The following is a 17035-nucleotide window of genomic DNA, read 5'->3' on the forward strand; positions in this document are numbered from 1 at the left end:
ATTAAATGAATCCTCTCAATTATTTCTGGTATAAAACTAAAGATAGGTTTCACTAATACGATAGATCTTACATTTAGAATATGATAAAAATTGGACTTAACATTCAACATGGCTTTTAAAATTACACATCTAAGAATATGAAAGTTATAATTCTTAAAGAATTATCTTCATTTCTAAAGTATATCCTCATTGTGGAGGTTTTAGAAAAGAAAGATGACGCAAAAGAACAAAAATCCCCCACAGCTGTCTCATCTAAAGATAATCACTATTATTTTGATTTATTAATTTCTTTCCAGTGCAGAGGAAATAACATCACTTATACAGTTTTATAGCTTGTTTTTTTTCCACGTAAAAATTTTTGGAGGTATTTTTCCACACTACTAAATAACTTTAAAGACATCCTTTTGAGAGCTACATACTATTCCATCAAATGATATAACTTGTGTAATCATTCTTCCATTTCTTGTCATTAAACCCCAAGTTTCTAACTTGGGGTTTGATAAGTGATCGTGTGATAAACCATGTCCATGCATATGTTTTATCCAAGTTTCTCACTATGTCTTTAGGAGAGATAAGTTTCTAGAAGGGGAATTACAGCGCTAAAGGGAATGAACTTTTATAAGGCTCTTGATAAATATTGCCAAATTGCATTCCATAAAGGTTGTACCATTGCATACTCCCACCAGCAATATATGGGAGTTTCCATTTTACTGAACTTTTGTGAACAAAAACAATCAATTTTTTATTAACTGTTCAATGATGACACTTAAGAACAGCAGTACTCTGCTCTTTCAAAATAAGTCACACTGGGCTTCCCTGGTGGCGCAGTGGTTGAGAGTCTGCCTGCCAATGCAGGGGACACGGGTTCGAGCCCTGGTCTGGGAGGATCCCACATGCCGCGGAGCAACTGGGCCCGTGAGCCACAATTGCTGAGCCTGTGCGTCTGGAGCCTGTGCTCCACAACAGGAGAGGCCACGATGGTGAGAGGCCTGCACATCGCGATGAAGAGTGGCCCCCGCTTGCCACAACTAGAGAAAGCCCTCGCACAGAAACGAAGACCCAACACAGCCAAAAATAAATAATAAATAAATGATAAATAAATTTTTAAAAAAAAGTCACACTTATAAAAAAACAAGTAAAATATGAAATTCTGAGAGAATGATAATATTAATAACTAATAGTGATGGAATTCCAGGTATATTTCTAAGTTTGTTATATGTATTAATTTATTTACTCTTCTCAAGAACACTGGGAGACAGAGTACTATCATTATACCCATTTTACAGAAGAGAAAATGGAAGCTTAGGGAGGTTAAGTAACTTGCCAAAATCACACAACTATTAAGTAGTAGAGCTGAGACTTGAAACCGAGCCATTCAGAGCTTACACTCATAACCATGATGCTTTACTGCCCCCTAATTCACTTGTTTGTTTAGCACACTCCCATTGAGCTCCTATTATATACTGGGCAATACATTTACTTCTGGGAATACAAAGAAGAATGAGCATGACTTGGTCTTCGTTATTAAGAAAATTATTCATATAATTCAGTGTAAAAAATGCTAGATAGTATTTGTGTTAGGTCTCAAGAACGTCATCAAAAAGAAAAATGTCATCTGAAAATACAATTACACAAAGGCTAGCTTAGAGAGATAGAAAGGTGCCAGGCTTGAAGACTTGACTGTAACCAGATTGACTATATAAATATGCACTCAACAGTAGAATGTAACAAAGGAAAAAAAGGGCTGGCCAGAATCATAGAAAAAAAGGAGAATGGAAGAGATACTAGGTTGCCAGTGCCCAGCCCAGCAATGTCCCAGGCTAAGGGCCCATGAACTTCACGTCCTCCCGATCCCTTTGGCTAGGCTGTTGCTATCACAGTCCAGATGCCTCACACTAACCTAGTTGATGCCAGTGAATTTTTTGCTCATCCCAGAAATATCCCTCATTTCAATGCCATGTTGATCAAAGCAATTTGCCAAGAGTGGTCTGTTTTTACATGACTGCTAAGAGGCAGAGGCGCTGGTCATGCTGACATGGGAATGGTCCATGTTATGGACAGTTCTATTTTTCACTGTAAGTTAATAAATTGGCATTTTAACTTGAAATATTAACCTCACAGGTTAATGACTTGTCATTGCGAGTCCACCTCCAAGAGAAGGATTTGTTCTTGGTGTGATTGCTGAAAAATATCAGGTTTCTGAGTTTAAAAAGATGAGAGCTAGGCTCCTGTTGATGGTAAATTTACAAAGTAATTAATGCTATGGCCTGGAGGCCTTTGGTAGCATGCCATGTAGACATCAGTGTTGGCTGAATGTGATATGTTTTTCAATTTTGAAATTCCTAGTGCGTATGTGACATACTGTAGTGGTTGAGAGTACCCGGTTTGAATGCAGAATCTTCTTTCTGGAATCCTGATTCCTTAGTTTCTATACCTCAGTTTTGTCATCTGTAAAATGGGATAATATTACTTATCTCCTGAGATTATTATGAGGAGTAACTGAGTTAATATTTGTGAAGCACTTCAAACAGTGCCTCACACATAGTAAGCATTATATAGACATTTAACAAATAAATTAATTATGTAATAGATGTAAAAATATAATAGATATTAAAAGAGGGTGAAGGATATGTGGAGAAGAAACCATAGGCAAAGGAATAGAGGAATGAAAAGATAAGGTGTGTTTGTACATTTTCAAGCAGTTTGGTTGTGTAGTTTTGGGTGTATGTGGGGAACTGAAAGAGATTTAAAAAAAGCCTTCTAACTGTGAACTTTGCAAGAGGCAGAGGGGAACCACTGAAGGTTTTAAAACAAAGGAGATCCAATGATGACTTATTGCCTTAAAAAAGTGAACTCTGGCATTAATCATGAAGACCTTAAAATGCTATGTTTTTCACCCTCCTTTTATTTTCTTTTCCTAACCTTATCTCCCTGAAAGGAATAATGGAAACACATCTGAATTAGGAGTTTGACAATCTGAGTCATAGACTTTGCTCTTCCGCTTGCATAAGCCTCTTGTCCTCTCAGGGTTTTTGCTTCTTCATCTGTCAACTGGATATCACTGTATATGGAAATGGCAGTGCCTAAAGTTGTTATCACCAACTGAGATAACTCACGAAAGTTCTATCCAAATGTCAATGGGGTTATTAGAGATAATGCTTACTAAAAAAATTAAAAAGCAGAAAAACATCTAGTTCGATAATTTAAATGAGCCTTTTCCCAGATATTTTAAACTATGAATACCTACTACGTATGTTCTAAAAGCATCCTTGAGATGGACCTAGAGATTATCATACTAAGTAAGTCAAATAAAGACAAATAGTATATGATAGCACTTATATATGGAATCTAAAAAAATAATATAATTAAACTTATTTACAAAACAGAAACAGACTCACAAATATAGAAAACAAACTTACGGTTACCGAAGGGGAAAGGAGGGGGAGGACAAATTATGAGTTTGGGATTAACATATACACACTACTATATATAAAATAGATAAACAACAAGGTTTTACTGTATAGCACAGGGAACTATATTCAGTAGCTTGTAATAACGTACAATGGAAAAGAATCTGAAAAAGAATACATATATATAGATAGATAGATACAGATATATAGATATATAAATACAGATATCTGAATCACTTTGATGTATGCCTGAAACTAACACAGTATTGTAAATCGGCTATAGTTCAATAATTTAAAAAAAGCATCCTTGGGTAATAGGAAAAGTAAGTATATAATGTAAAAGATTGAATTAAATGCTTCTCATTTAGCAAAAACAAAACAAAAACAAACGGCGGTGGGGGAGGAGAGGGGCTCCCATGCTAGGAGGGGCCCACCCACAGACTGGGGATTAGCAGGGACAGGGAGAGACCTTCGGGGGATCGGGGGATCAGGGGATCAGAGGGGAATGTGGATAGTGTTTCTGCCCCCCCCCCCGCCATCTCGGGCCTGGCGAGCCTGCTGAGGTCCCGGGCCTGAAGCGCCATCCTGCAGAGCCCCCTCTGGCCATGCTGAGCCTAAGCCCCGCCCCCACCCCACCCCCCAGGGCCTTTTCTGGCTGCACAGTTCCTGATCCTCAGCCCTGCCCTCCCTTGCCTACCCCTCCGACCCCCACCAAGGCCTTTTTGGGGGTTTTTTTTGGCTGTTGTGGTTCTGTTTTGCCTTTTTCTGTTGTTTCACTTATATTTTTATTTTTTGTAAAACATTTTTCATTTTTCTAATTTTATTTTATTTTTATTCTTTGTTATTGTTCTGCTCCTTTTTGTTTGTTGCCTTTCTTTTTTTTTTGCCATGCTGCGCAGCTTGCGGAATCTTGGTTTCCAGGCCAGGAGTTGGGCCTGAGCTCCTGTGGTGGGAGCATGGAGTCCAAACCACTGGATTAACAGAGAACCTCAGACCCCAGGGAATACTGATCAGTGTGAGGTCTCCCAGAGGTCCTCATCTCAGCACCAAGAGCCCGCTCTACCCAGCTGCCTGCAAACTCCAGTCCTGGGGCTTCCCTGGTGGCGCAGTGGTTGAGAATCTGCCTGCCAATGCAGGGGACACGGGTTCGAGCCCTGGTCTGGGAAGATCCCACATGCTGCGGAGCAACTAGGCCCGTGAGCCACAATTGCTGAGCCTGCGCGTCTGGAGCCTGTGCTCCGCAACGAGAGAGGCCGAGATGGTGAGAGGCCCGCGCACCGCGATGAAGAGTGGCCCCCGCTCGCCGCAACTGGAGAAAGCCCTCGCACAGAAACGAAGACTCAACACAGCCATAAATAAATAAATAAATAAATAAAAGAACGTGAATTTCAAAAAAAAAAAAAAAAAAAAACCTATAAAACTCCAGTCCTGGATGCCTCAGGCCAAACAAGCAGTAAGACAGGAACACAAGGAACACAGCCCCACCCATTAAAAAAATGAGACAAAAAAAATATGTTACAGACGAAGGAGTAAAGATCAAATACAAGACCAAATAAATGAAGAGGAAATAGGCAACCTACCTGGAAAAGAATTCAGAGTAATGATAGTAAAGATGATCCAAAATCTTGGAAGTAGAATGGAGGCACAGATTGAGAAAATACAAGAAATGATTAACAAGGACCTAGAAGAACTAAAGAACAAACAAACAGTGAGGAACAGCACAATAACTGAAATGAAAAATACACTAGAAGGAATCAATAGCAGAATAACTGAAGCAGAAGAACAAATAAGTGAGCTGGAAGACACAATGGTGGAAATAACTGCTGAAGAGCAGAATAAAGAAAAAAGAGTGAAAAGAAATGATGACAGTCTCAGAGATCTCTGGGACAACATTAAACGCACCAACATTCAAACTATAGGGGCCCCAGAAGAAGAATAGAAAGAGAAAGGGTCTGAGAAAATATTTGTAGAGATTATAGTCGAAAACTTCCCTAACGTGAAAAGGGAAATACCCATCCAAGTCCATGAACTGCAGAGTCCCAGGCAGGATAAACTCAAGGAGAAACGTGCCGAGACACATATTAATCAAACTAACAAAAATTAAATACAAAGAAAAATATTAAAAGCAGCAAGGGAAAAGCAACAAATAACATACAAGGGGATCCCCATAAGGTTATCAACTGATTTTTCAGCAGAAACTCTGCAGGCCAGAAGGGAGTGGCAGGACATATATAAAGTGATGAAAGGAAAAAACCCACAACCAAGATTACTCTCCCAGCAAGGATCTCATTCAGATTCAATGGAGAAATCAAAAGCTTTACAGAAAAGCAAAAGCTAAGAGAACTCAGTACCACCAAACCAACTTTACAAGAAATGCTAAAGGAACTTCTCTAGGCAGGAAACACAAGAGAAGAAAAAGACCCACAAAAACAAACCCAAAACAATTTACAAAATGGTAATAGGAACATACATATTGATAATTACCTTTAATGTACATGCATTAAATGCTCCAACCAAAACACACAGACTGGCTGAATGGATACAAAAACAAGACCCGTTTATACGCTGTCTATAGGAGACCCACTTCAGACCTAGGGACACATACAGACTAAAAGTGAAGGGATGGAAAAAGATATTCCATGAAAATGGAAATCAAAAGAAAGCTGGAGTAGCAATACTGACATCAGACAAGATAGATTTTAAAATAAAGATTGCTATAAGAGACAAAAAAGACACTACATAATGATCAAAGCATCAATCCAAGAAGAAGATATAACAATCATAAATATTTATACACCCAATATAGGAGCATCTCAACACATAAGGCAAAAGCTAACAGCCATAAAAGGGGAAATCCACAGTAACACAATAAAAATGGGGGACTTTAACACCCCACTTACACCAATGGACAGAGCATCCAGACAGAAAATAAATAAGGAAACACAAGCTTTAAATGACACATAAGACCAGATAGATTTAATTGATGTTTATAGGACTTTCCACCTGAAAGTGGCAGTTCTTCTCACATGCACATGGAACACTCTCCAGGATAGATCACATCTTGGGGCACAAATCAAGCCTCGGAAAATTTAAGAAAATTGAAATTGTATCAAGCATCTTTTCTGACCACAATGCTATGAGATTAGAAATCAATTACCGGGAAAAAAAACTGTAAAATACACAAACACATGGAGGCTAAACAATACGCTACTAAATAACCAAGAAATCACTGAAGAAATCAAAGAGGAAATTAAAAAATACATAGAAACAAATGACAATGAAAACATGACAACCCAAAACCTATGAGACGCAGAAAAAGCAGTTCTAAGAGGGAAGTTTGTAGCAATTCAATCTCACCTCAAGAAACAAGAAAAATCCCCCCCCTCCAAAAATCTAACCTCACACTTAAAGGAACTAGAGAAAGAAGACGACAAACAACAAAATAACTGAAGGGAAAGAAATCATAAAGATCAGAGCAGAAATAAATGAAATAGAAACAAGGAAAACAATAGCAAAGAAAATAAAACTAAAAGCTGGTTCTTTGAGAAGATAAACAAAACTGATAAACTTTTAGCTAGACTCATCAAGAAAAAAAAGGTGAGGACTCAAATCAATAAAATTAGAAATGAAAAAGGAGAAATTACAACTGACACAGCAGAAATACAAAGGATCGCGAGAGACTACTACAAGCAACTATATGCAAATAAAAGGGACAACCTGGAGGAAATGGACAATTTTTGGAAAGGTACAACTTTCCAAGACTGAGCCAGGAAGAATTAGAAAATATAAACAGACCAATTGCAAATAATGAAATTGAAAGTGTTATCAAAAATCTTCCATGAAGTAAAAGTCTAGGACCAGATGGCTTCACAAATGACTTCTAACAAACATTTAGAGAAGAGCTAACACCTATCCTTCTCAAAGTCTTCCAAAAAAATTGCAGAAGGAGGAAAACTGCCAAACTCGCTCTACAAGGCCACCATCACCCTGATACCAAAACCAGACAAAGATATCACAAAAAAGAAAATTACAGACCAATATCACTGATGAACATAGACACAAAAGTCCTCAACAAAATTCTAGCAAACAGAATCCAACAACACATTAAAAGGATCATACACCATGATCAAGTGGGATTTATCCCAGAGATGCAAAGATTCTTCAATATAAGCAAATCAATCAATGTGATACACCATATTAACAAATTAAAGAATAAAAACCATATGATCATCTCAATAGATGCAGAAAAAGCTTTTGACAAAATTCAACACCCATTTATGATAAAAACCCTCCAGAAAGTGGGCATAGAGGGAACCTACCTCAACATAATGAAGGCCATATATGAGAAACCCACAGCAAACATCATTCACAATGGTGAAAAACTGAAAGCATTTCCTCTAAGATCAGGAACAAGACAAGGATGCCCACTCCCACCACTATTATCCAACATAGTTTTGGAAGACCTAGCCATGGCAATCATAGAAGAAAAAGAAATAAAAGGAATCCAAATTGGAAAAGAAGAAGTAAAACCGTCACTGTTTGCAGATGACATGATACTATACATAGAGAATCCTAAAGATGCCACCAGAAAACTAGTAGAGTTAATCAATGAATTTGGTAAAGTTGCAGGGTGAAAAATAAATGCACAGAAATTTCCTGCATTCCTATATACTAACAATGAAAGATCAGAAAGAGAAATTAAGGAAACAATCCCATTTACCACCACAACAAAAAGAATAAAATACCTAGGAATAAACCTACCTAAGGAGGCAAAAGACCTGTATGCAGAAAACTATAAAACACTGATGAAAGAAGTCAAAGATGACACAAACAGATGGAGAGATATACCATGTTCTTGGATTGGAAGAACCAATGTTGTGAAAATGGCAATACTACCCAAAGCAATCTACAGATTCAGTGCAATCCCTATCAAACTACCAATGTCATTTTTCACAGAACTAGAAGAAAACATTTTACAATTTGTATGGAAACACAAAAGACCCTGAGTAGCCAAAGCAATCTTGAGAAAGAAAAACGGAGCTGGAGGAATCAGGCTCTCTGACTTCAGACTATATTACAAAGCTACAGTAATCAAGACAGTATGGTACTGGCACAAAAACAGAAATATAGATCAATGGAAGAGGATAGAAAGCCCACAGATAAACCCATGCACCTATGCTTACCTAATCTATGACAAAAGAGGCAAGGATATACAATGGAGAAAAGACAGTCTCTTCAATAAGTGCTGCTGGGAAAACTGGACAGCTACATGTAAAAGAATGAAATTAGAACACTCCCTAACACCATACACAAAAATAAACTCAAAACAGATTAAAGACTTAAATGTAAGGCCTGACACTATAAAACTCTTAGAGGAAAACATATGAAAAAACACTCTTTGACATAAATCACAGCTAGATCTTTTTTGACCCACCTCTTAGAGTATGAAAATAAAAACAAAAATACACAAATGGGACCTAAAGAAACTTAAAAGCTTTTGCACAGCAAAGGAAAGCATAAAGAAGACGAAAAGACAACCCTCAGAATTGGAGAAAATATTTGGACTAATTTCCAAAATACATAAACAGCTAATGCAGCTCAATATAAGAAAAAAGAAACAACCCAATCAAAAAATGGGTGGAAGACCTAAATAGACATTTCTCCAAAGAAGACATACAGATGGCCAAGAAGCACATGAAAAGATGCTCAACATCACTAATTATTAGAGAAATGAAAATCAAAACTACAATGAGGTATCACACTGGTCAGAATGGCCATCATCAAAACATCTACAAACAATAAATGCTGGAGAGAGTGTGGAGAAAAGGGAACCCTCTTGCACTTTTGGTGGGAATGTAAATTGATACAGCCACTATGGAGGACAATATGGAGGTTCCTTAAAAAACTAAAAATAGAACTACAGTATGACTCAGCCATCCCATTACTGGGCATATACCCTGAGAAAACCATAATTCCCAAAGACACATGCACCCCATTGTTCATTGCAGCACTATTTACAATAGCCAGGCCATGGAAACAACCTAAATGTCCATCGACAGAGGAATGGATAAAGAAGATGTGGTAGGGCTTCCCTGGTGGCGCAGTGGTTGAGAATCTGCCTGCTAATGCAGGGGACATGGGTTCGAGCCCTGGTCTGGGAAGATCCCACATGCCACGGAGCAGCTGGGCCCATGAGCCACAACTACTGAGCCTGCGCGTCTGGAGCCTGTGCCCTGCAACGGGAGGGGCCGCGATAGTGAAAGGCCCGCGCACCGCGATGAAGAGCAGTCCCTGCACCGCGATGAAGAGTGGCCCCCGCTTGCCACAACTAGAGAAAGCCCTCGCACGAACCGAAGACCCAACACAGCCAAAAAAAATAAATAAATAAAGTAGCTATAAAAAAAAAAACACTTAAAAAATAAATAAATAAAAATAAAAATAAAAATAAAAAAAGAAGATGTGGTACATATATACAATGGAACATTACTCAGCCATAAAAAAGAACGAAATTGGGTCATTTGTAGAGATGTGGATGGACCTATAGTCTGTCATACATAGTGAAGTATGTCAGAAAGAGGAGAACAAATATCATATAATAACGCATATATGTGGAATCTAAAAAAGTGGTACAGATGAACCTATTTGCAGGGCAGGAATAGAGACACAGACATAGAGAACAGACGTGTGGACACAGTGGGGGATGGGAAGGGTGGGATGAATTGGGAGATTAGGATTGACAATGTATACACTACCATGTGTAAAACAGATAGCTAGAGGGAACCTGCTGTATAGCACAGGGAGCTCAGCTTGGTGTTCTGTGATGACCTAGATGGGTGGGATGGGGGAGGGGGTGAGAGGGAGGGGATATATGTATACATATAGCTGATTTGCTTCATTGTACAACAGAAACTAACACAACATTGTAAAGCAGCTATACTCACCACCACCCCCCTCAAAAAAAAAGCTGAGCTGGACTTCCGGGGGAGTATCGTCATCCCGAGTCTGTCTGTTACCACTCACTAGAGATAAGCCTTAAGAAGACTCTCTGATTCCCAGGAAATGTGACTCTTTGTTCCTGCCGTCTACAATTTGATGTCTTCAAAAAAATTCTATCCCACTCACCAGTCTCCCAATCTCAGAGAATCCAAGTTTATATGGGCAATCATAAGGCAGACAGGTACACCCTTTGAATTTGCTGTTCCCACACTGATTTGCTGTCTTTCAAATGCTGGCACTTTTCAAAACTACAAAATCACCCTCATTTTAGATAAATGTATCATATTCTATATAAAGAAATGTTGTTACTTTCAATCTCATTTGGACTTTAGCCACTTTTTGATCAGTGGTTCCTGCAGAAATAAAACTATTAAGAAAACAAACACAAAACATAGCAAAGAAAAAAACACTTGCCACCATTTCCAAAGTACATTCTGTAATTATCTAACACCTAATACTGATTTGCAAATAATTTAATTCTGCTCCTGAGTTAAGTCTTCCCTTCACTGTATTGTATTACTTTTTGAGTGAGACCTTATTTAATTTGAGTGAAATATGATAGTAAAGTGGTAATGTTTGAGTTTGGAAAAGTCCTTGTTATTAAAAGACACTATCAAATTGTGGACAATAATATTAATATTAACGTCTACTATATACTGAGTGTCTGCTATAGGTATCTGGTCCAGTATTAGGTATTCTGTGCACATTATCTCTAATTTTCCAACAACTGAAAGGCTTCATTATTCCCATTTAATAGATAAGAAAACTGAGGTTGAGAAAGACTAGGAGGCTGAAAGCCATATACCTACTCAGGAAAGAGAGAACCAGGGATTGGAACCCAGGTGTGTCTAACTCTAAAGCATATACAACAACAATAATAATACAAAAGGAACAAGATGTACTCAAGACGTGGAAAATCCTAACACTAGATTAAACCTTGGAGGCTGAGACTGGGGGTTAACTGCACCTTATTTTCCACATCAGTACATAACCTGCTTCTCAATTCTGGTAAAGCCAGTAAGTAAATGACATCTAGATACACACTGTACATTGGGAACATCTCCAAGAGAACCACACTCGGCAGTAAAATGTAATGTGAAAGAACTTCAGTGCAGAAAAGCTTGTATTTCTTGAAAGTTCAAGTTTGTTAAATCGGAATATCATTTTTACTTAAGTAACAAAGTGACTATTCCACTGCAAGGATTCTAATTCTTGCCAAGCATGAATTTCTTCACTGAAGGCATTTATCTGGGCATAAAAGCCTCATCTGAGAATTATGCAGTAAAAAATATTTTCTTCTGTTTTTTAAAAAAATTCTTAAAAAAGCAGTTAATATAAAACAGCTGAAAGATTTTCTTCATATTTTAACAAAATAAAATTCACCTCTGGAAATGAAAACAAACATTAGAAATTTCAGTCCAAAATGGTTTCTGAGGAAAGTTATAGGCCACCAATAACAAAGGATTTAAGTAAATGCATCTGCTCAATGAAAACTATGAAACAGTTACAGGACTATATTTAGTGAGTTAAATATTGTACCAATTAATGAATCAGAAACTGGTTCAAGTATAAAAGAACAAAATATAAATAAAAATATAGTTTAAACCAAATTTGTACAGAAATTTCCTTTCCTTTCCTTTCCTCTTTACTCCTAACCAGTCATTTATTAATTTTGACTTAGTTCCTTTTCTCAAAAAAGGAAATCACCTCAACATCAAGCTATCATTTGTGGGGCTTCCCTGGTGGCGCAGTGGTTGAGAGTCTGCCTGCTAATGCAGAGGACACGGGTTCGAGCCCTGGTCTGGGAAGATCCCACATGCCGCGGAGCAACTAAGCCCGTGAGCCACAACTACTGAGCCTGCGCGTCTGGAGCTTGTGCTCCGCAACAAGAGAGGCCGCGACAGTGAGAGGCCCGCGCACCGCGATGAAGAGTGGCCCCCGCTTGCCACAACTAGAGAAAGCCATCGCGCAGAAACGAAGACCCAACACAGCCAAAAATAAATAATAAATAAATAATAAATAAATTTAAAAAAAAAAAAAGCTATCATTTGTGATTTATTTTAATTCACTTATAATGAGATTAGTATAGGCTTGAAGCATACTTTATCGGTCTCCGATTAACACATAACAAACCATCCAAACTCTTCCAGTACTTAACATCCTAATGTTATCTTAGTTTCTATTACCATAATTTAACAACCTTAGAAGAGTGGAATTGCCATGGAAAATTAAAAGCTCTCTTTCCAGGCTTTAGCCATTTGTTGGCTTTTATCCCCCCTGCTTACATAAATCTTTAAAAGAGGAAGGTATATTCATTCATCTCTCATTAAGAATAAAAAGGATCTGGTAAATACATCAATTTAAATTAAAAATTCTTCACATCTCCTCTCTAAGCAAACAGATCCTTCTGGTGACACAACCAGATTCATCCTTCGTGTTAGTGAACCGTTATAAGAAAATCTGATAAATGTGTATATTAAATGCCAGAGTTCTTAAGGACAATTGCACTTGTATTAGGCTCATGAAGCTTTGCCTTTGATTTTCAAAAAACCGAAGAGTGCTGCTAAGTCAGAACAGGTTACTGTATTTCTCTGAGTACCTCCTGCCTTTCAAATACGGACTCATGGGCAAAGAATTCTGAAGTAAGACAGTCCATCTGCTTATCTCTCTCTCTTGTTTTGGTCATCCAAAAGGACACTCTGAGCTCTTTACAAGAGAACAGACATAAAACCATGGCAGCAATTCACGCCAGAAGGACTACGGGTCCTTTAGACCATGGGTCTGAAAATGACCATGAATTGGACAAGCCCGGCAGATTGAGAGCCTCAGCCGGGGCTTCACGGAGTACTGGAACACTGATTTCCTCCTTCACTTCAAGTGAGCCTTTCAGTACTCACGGGAGGCATAGTGCAGGAGGGGGTCCCTACGGAGCCGGTTAAAATACTTCGCCATTTTTAGGGCTTTTTCCAAAGACCTCCAGAGGAATAACAAATTCTGAGAACACCCAAGAGAACGAAGTGCAAATGCACTGCTGGGCTGCTTTTCACGTTCCACGACATATTATCGTAAGAGTTTCTTTCGGGAAACAAAACTTGATACCAATGAACTTGGCCATTAAAAAGGAAGCTATACGAACCTGCGGACACGGTGTGTGAAGCTATCCTCAGATGCTCACTACCCTAATCTGTGGGTCAAACTGGATGGTGAAAACCTAGGGGCTAGAACTGGAGTCCGTGCACCACAGATGGTTAGTGGTGGTCTTGCTTTGCACGGGGAGAAAAGGAGTTAGAAGACACGCCATCCCTGTGCATCTCCTAAGTCCCGAGTTCTCATTTTCCCCTTATCTCTCTCTGTCTCACTCTTGTGCTTAAAAAAGTCATTCTTTAATGCTCTACATTTTATTCCATGTTTAAAATAATTATTTAATTCTAATTTAGAATGTCTTTCATGAGAATCAAAATGAGCCTTTTTCATGTGGAAATTTTGTGTGGCACTTGGTCCCAACAGGATGAGTTGATTCAGCTCTGTCCCTTCTTCAAAAAGTAACTATGGGGGCTTCCCTGGTGGCGCAGTGGTTGAGAATCTGCCTGCCAATGCAGGGGACACGGGTTCGAGCCCTGGTCTGGGAAGATCCCACATGCCGCGGAGCAACTGGGCCCGTGAGCCACAACTACTGAGCCTGCGCGTCTGGAGCCCGTGCTCCGCAACAAGAGAGGCCACGATAGTGAGAGGCCCGCACACCGCGATGAAGAGTGGCCCCCGCTTGCCGCAACTGGAGAAAGCCCTCGCACAGAAACGAAGACCCAACACAGCAATCAATCAATCAATCAATCAATCAATCAATCTTAAAAAAAAAAAAAAGTAACTACGTAAAAACAGAGAGTAGAATGGTGATTACCAGGGCCTCGGAGGCATGGGAATTGGGGAGATGTCCTTTAAGGGTATGAACTTGCAACTAGTAGATAAATAAGTCTTGGAGATCTAATGCACAGCCTAGTGATTATAGACAACAAGACCATATTGTAAACTTGGAAGTTGCTGAGAGACTAGATCTCAATTGTTCCCACTACAAGAAAAGAAAGAATAATTATGTGACATGATAGAAGCATTAGCTAATGCTAAAGTGATAATCATATTGCAATATATACATGGATCAAATCAACTCACATGCCTTATACTTACACAATGCTATATGGTCAATTATATCTCAATAAAAAAGTATCTACAGATGACTATGCTTATATTATATATTCATTATATATCTCTGAATGATTGGAGATGTTCTAGTATGCACCCCTAGTTATTTATTAACATTAATAGATTTGAAGTATTTTTAACAAACATTTAATGAATGTATATTGACTCTGAACATGAATCTCATTCTACCCACACCGATCCCCCCTGAACAGTCATGTACTCCCAGACAACCACCTATGTCAAATAAGAAATTTACTTATAAGAGTCTACATAACAAATAATGTTTAATCTGGTATCACTTGCCTATGAAAAACTGATCTTAAATGTTAAAGGTGTCTTGGACCTTCTTCCTGGTAAACGTCAGTTTTTTTCCATTTAAGGTTAAAGCTCCTTCATTAGACAAAGCCGCCAAAATTCTAGGAGTAATGTATCCCCAACACACATACGACCTCCAGTGGAAAAGTACCTTTGAAACAAGGAGACAGAGGTCTTTCGTGCTATGGGACTTACAAATGCAAGCATAAAAGATATCTCCCCTCATAAGCATTTAGTTGAAAGGTCCCTGAATGTCATATAGGATGCCTATTTGTTTTGCACTGCCTCTTCTGCATGTGATGTATCACGTGGCTCAAACAGATTAGTGCTAAGGGAGAGATTTATTTTATTTTTTCTGGTTAGATAGATATGCAAGCCAAACTATTATGACAACTTGATAAATGTAGCTTTTGAAAATGCTTTCTGTTGTAATAATACAGCAAACAACAAGGAGGCATGCGGCCAGGCGTCATCCATCAGTAGGTGAGCTGGCGGGGAACAGACCAGACCCTGGTGTCACACCAGTTCTTCCTGATCTGCTAGGGGCTCTAATGCGGCCTAAGGACCCAAAATAAGAGTTGGCCTGAAAGCTGAATTTTAAAAGCAATTTTAAAAAGAAGAAGGGGTAACGGAATTCCACACTGAAAAACGGTGCCATAAATTGAGTCCTCGACATGAAAGTGTTTCTTTGGCATAGGTAACATATTTTTGTAACATTAGTTTTACAGTTCAACACTTCTGCTCTATACTAATCTCTCATTATAAAGACATTCTGAATGCTGTGCCGGCTTGGAGACTCTGATTTATGTATACAGAGAGAGTTACTAAAACTTAATGTGTAGACCAAATTCAGTATAAATGGAAACCACATAGGTTTAGGAAAAACATTCTAAGATGACATCTTCTCTGTTCTTTGATCTTCTCTTGACAATAGGGAACTGTACTTTTACAGATTCCTGAGCGGCAGCTTAGAGGCTGCAGAGCTGTTCAATTAAAATATAGATACACATGAGGATACTACAGACTGAATTTTGGAGTTTGGCCTGTGAGTTTCAAATTGGTTTATTTGCTATTATGAGTGTCTGGTATGTTCTAAATTACAACTAGAAAAACCAGTGCCAATTTCTTTTCCCAAACAAGTATGATTTTACATATCTCTGCCTATTCTTCAAAGACAGACATGCTACAACAAAGCATTGAGTTCTCACAAATAGCGGCTAGGGTTATGAAAATGAGGAGGGCACTCATGTAATCAAAAGAGAAGAAGGCAAGAACGAGACACTGGAAACCACAGTGATCATGCCCAGCTTCTAATGAAACCAGAAACTGCCCCGAGCAGACTGCTCAGATAATCTAATGAGACAACATACAACACGCAATCTCAAAGTGAAGAGGAGCCCCTGGGCAGGACGTTCTGGTTCACAAATTCTGGTAGAATGCTTTCTGATTTACAGTCACTTCACACATTTATTGAGCATCCAATCGGAACCAGTACTAAGCCAAGGCATTGTGAAAGGTACAAAAATGAGGACTCCCCTGACCCTTTTCAAAGCTATAATTTAGTTGTAAAATAATCCACAAGTCCAAATAGAACACATATCAGTATAATGTAGCATCAACAGCTAATGGGCATGGTCTGGATACTAAATACGGAGGTATTAGACAAAGGGACCGACTGATGAGAGACAGAAGTAACTTACAAAGGTGATATCTTAGGAGGGGTGTCCTGTATGGGCCATACAAGTCCCAAGAGGGTGATGGGAGAAAGGAGGATTCAAAACACAGCCTTCCCTCCCTGCTCCTGCTTCCTAAAGTACGGCAGTAGGTTACTGGCCCCCATAGTCCATTCGGTCAATTCAGCCAGCACTGACTGAGTACCTGCTTTGCAAAACAGGGAGACATAAAGAAAAGCAAGATAAAACCTGTGCCCATCGTGCTGACAGTCTAGTGGGGGACAGGGTCTTATTAATAACTATAACACAAGTCAGGCTAGGTAAAAGTGATTAAAAGTGGTGCAAACATAGTGCCTTAGAAATATAGCAAAGTGAGACTAGGGATCACCGCTGGAGGTTACTTTAGATAACACTGAGGGTTTGTGGGCATGGGCAGTGGGAGGC

At 38.8% G+C, this 17035-nt stretch overlaps 1 protein-coding gene across 3 annotated transcripts in view; it reads right to left on the bottom strand.

Annotated features, from left to right (window-relative positions):
• ADAMTSL1 (ADAMTS like 1) overlaps positions 1-17035 on the bottom strand; it is a 755395-nt gene that overhangs the window by 408370 nt on the left and 329990 nt on the right. The window lies entirely within an intron of this gene.

The sequence above is a fragment of the Balaenoptera ricei genome, chromosome 6 (assembly GCF_028023285.1).
Source record: "Balaenoptera ricei isolate mBalRic1 chromosome 6, mBalRic1.hap2, whole genome shotgun sequence".
Classification (NCBI taxonomy): Eukaryota; Metazoa; Chordata; class Mammalia; order Artiodactyla; family Balaenopteridae; genus Balaenoptera; species Balaenoptera ricei.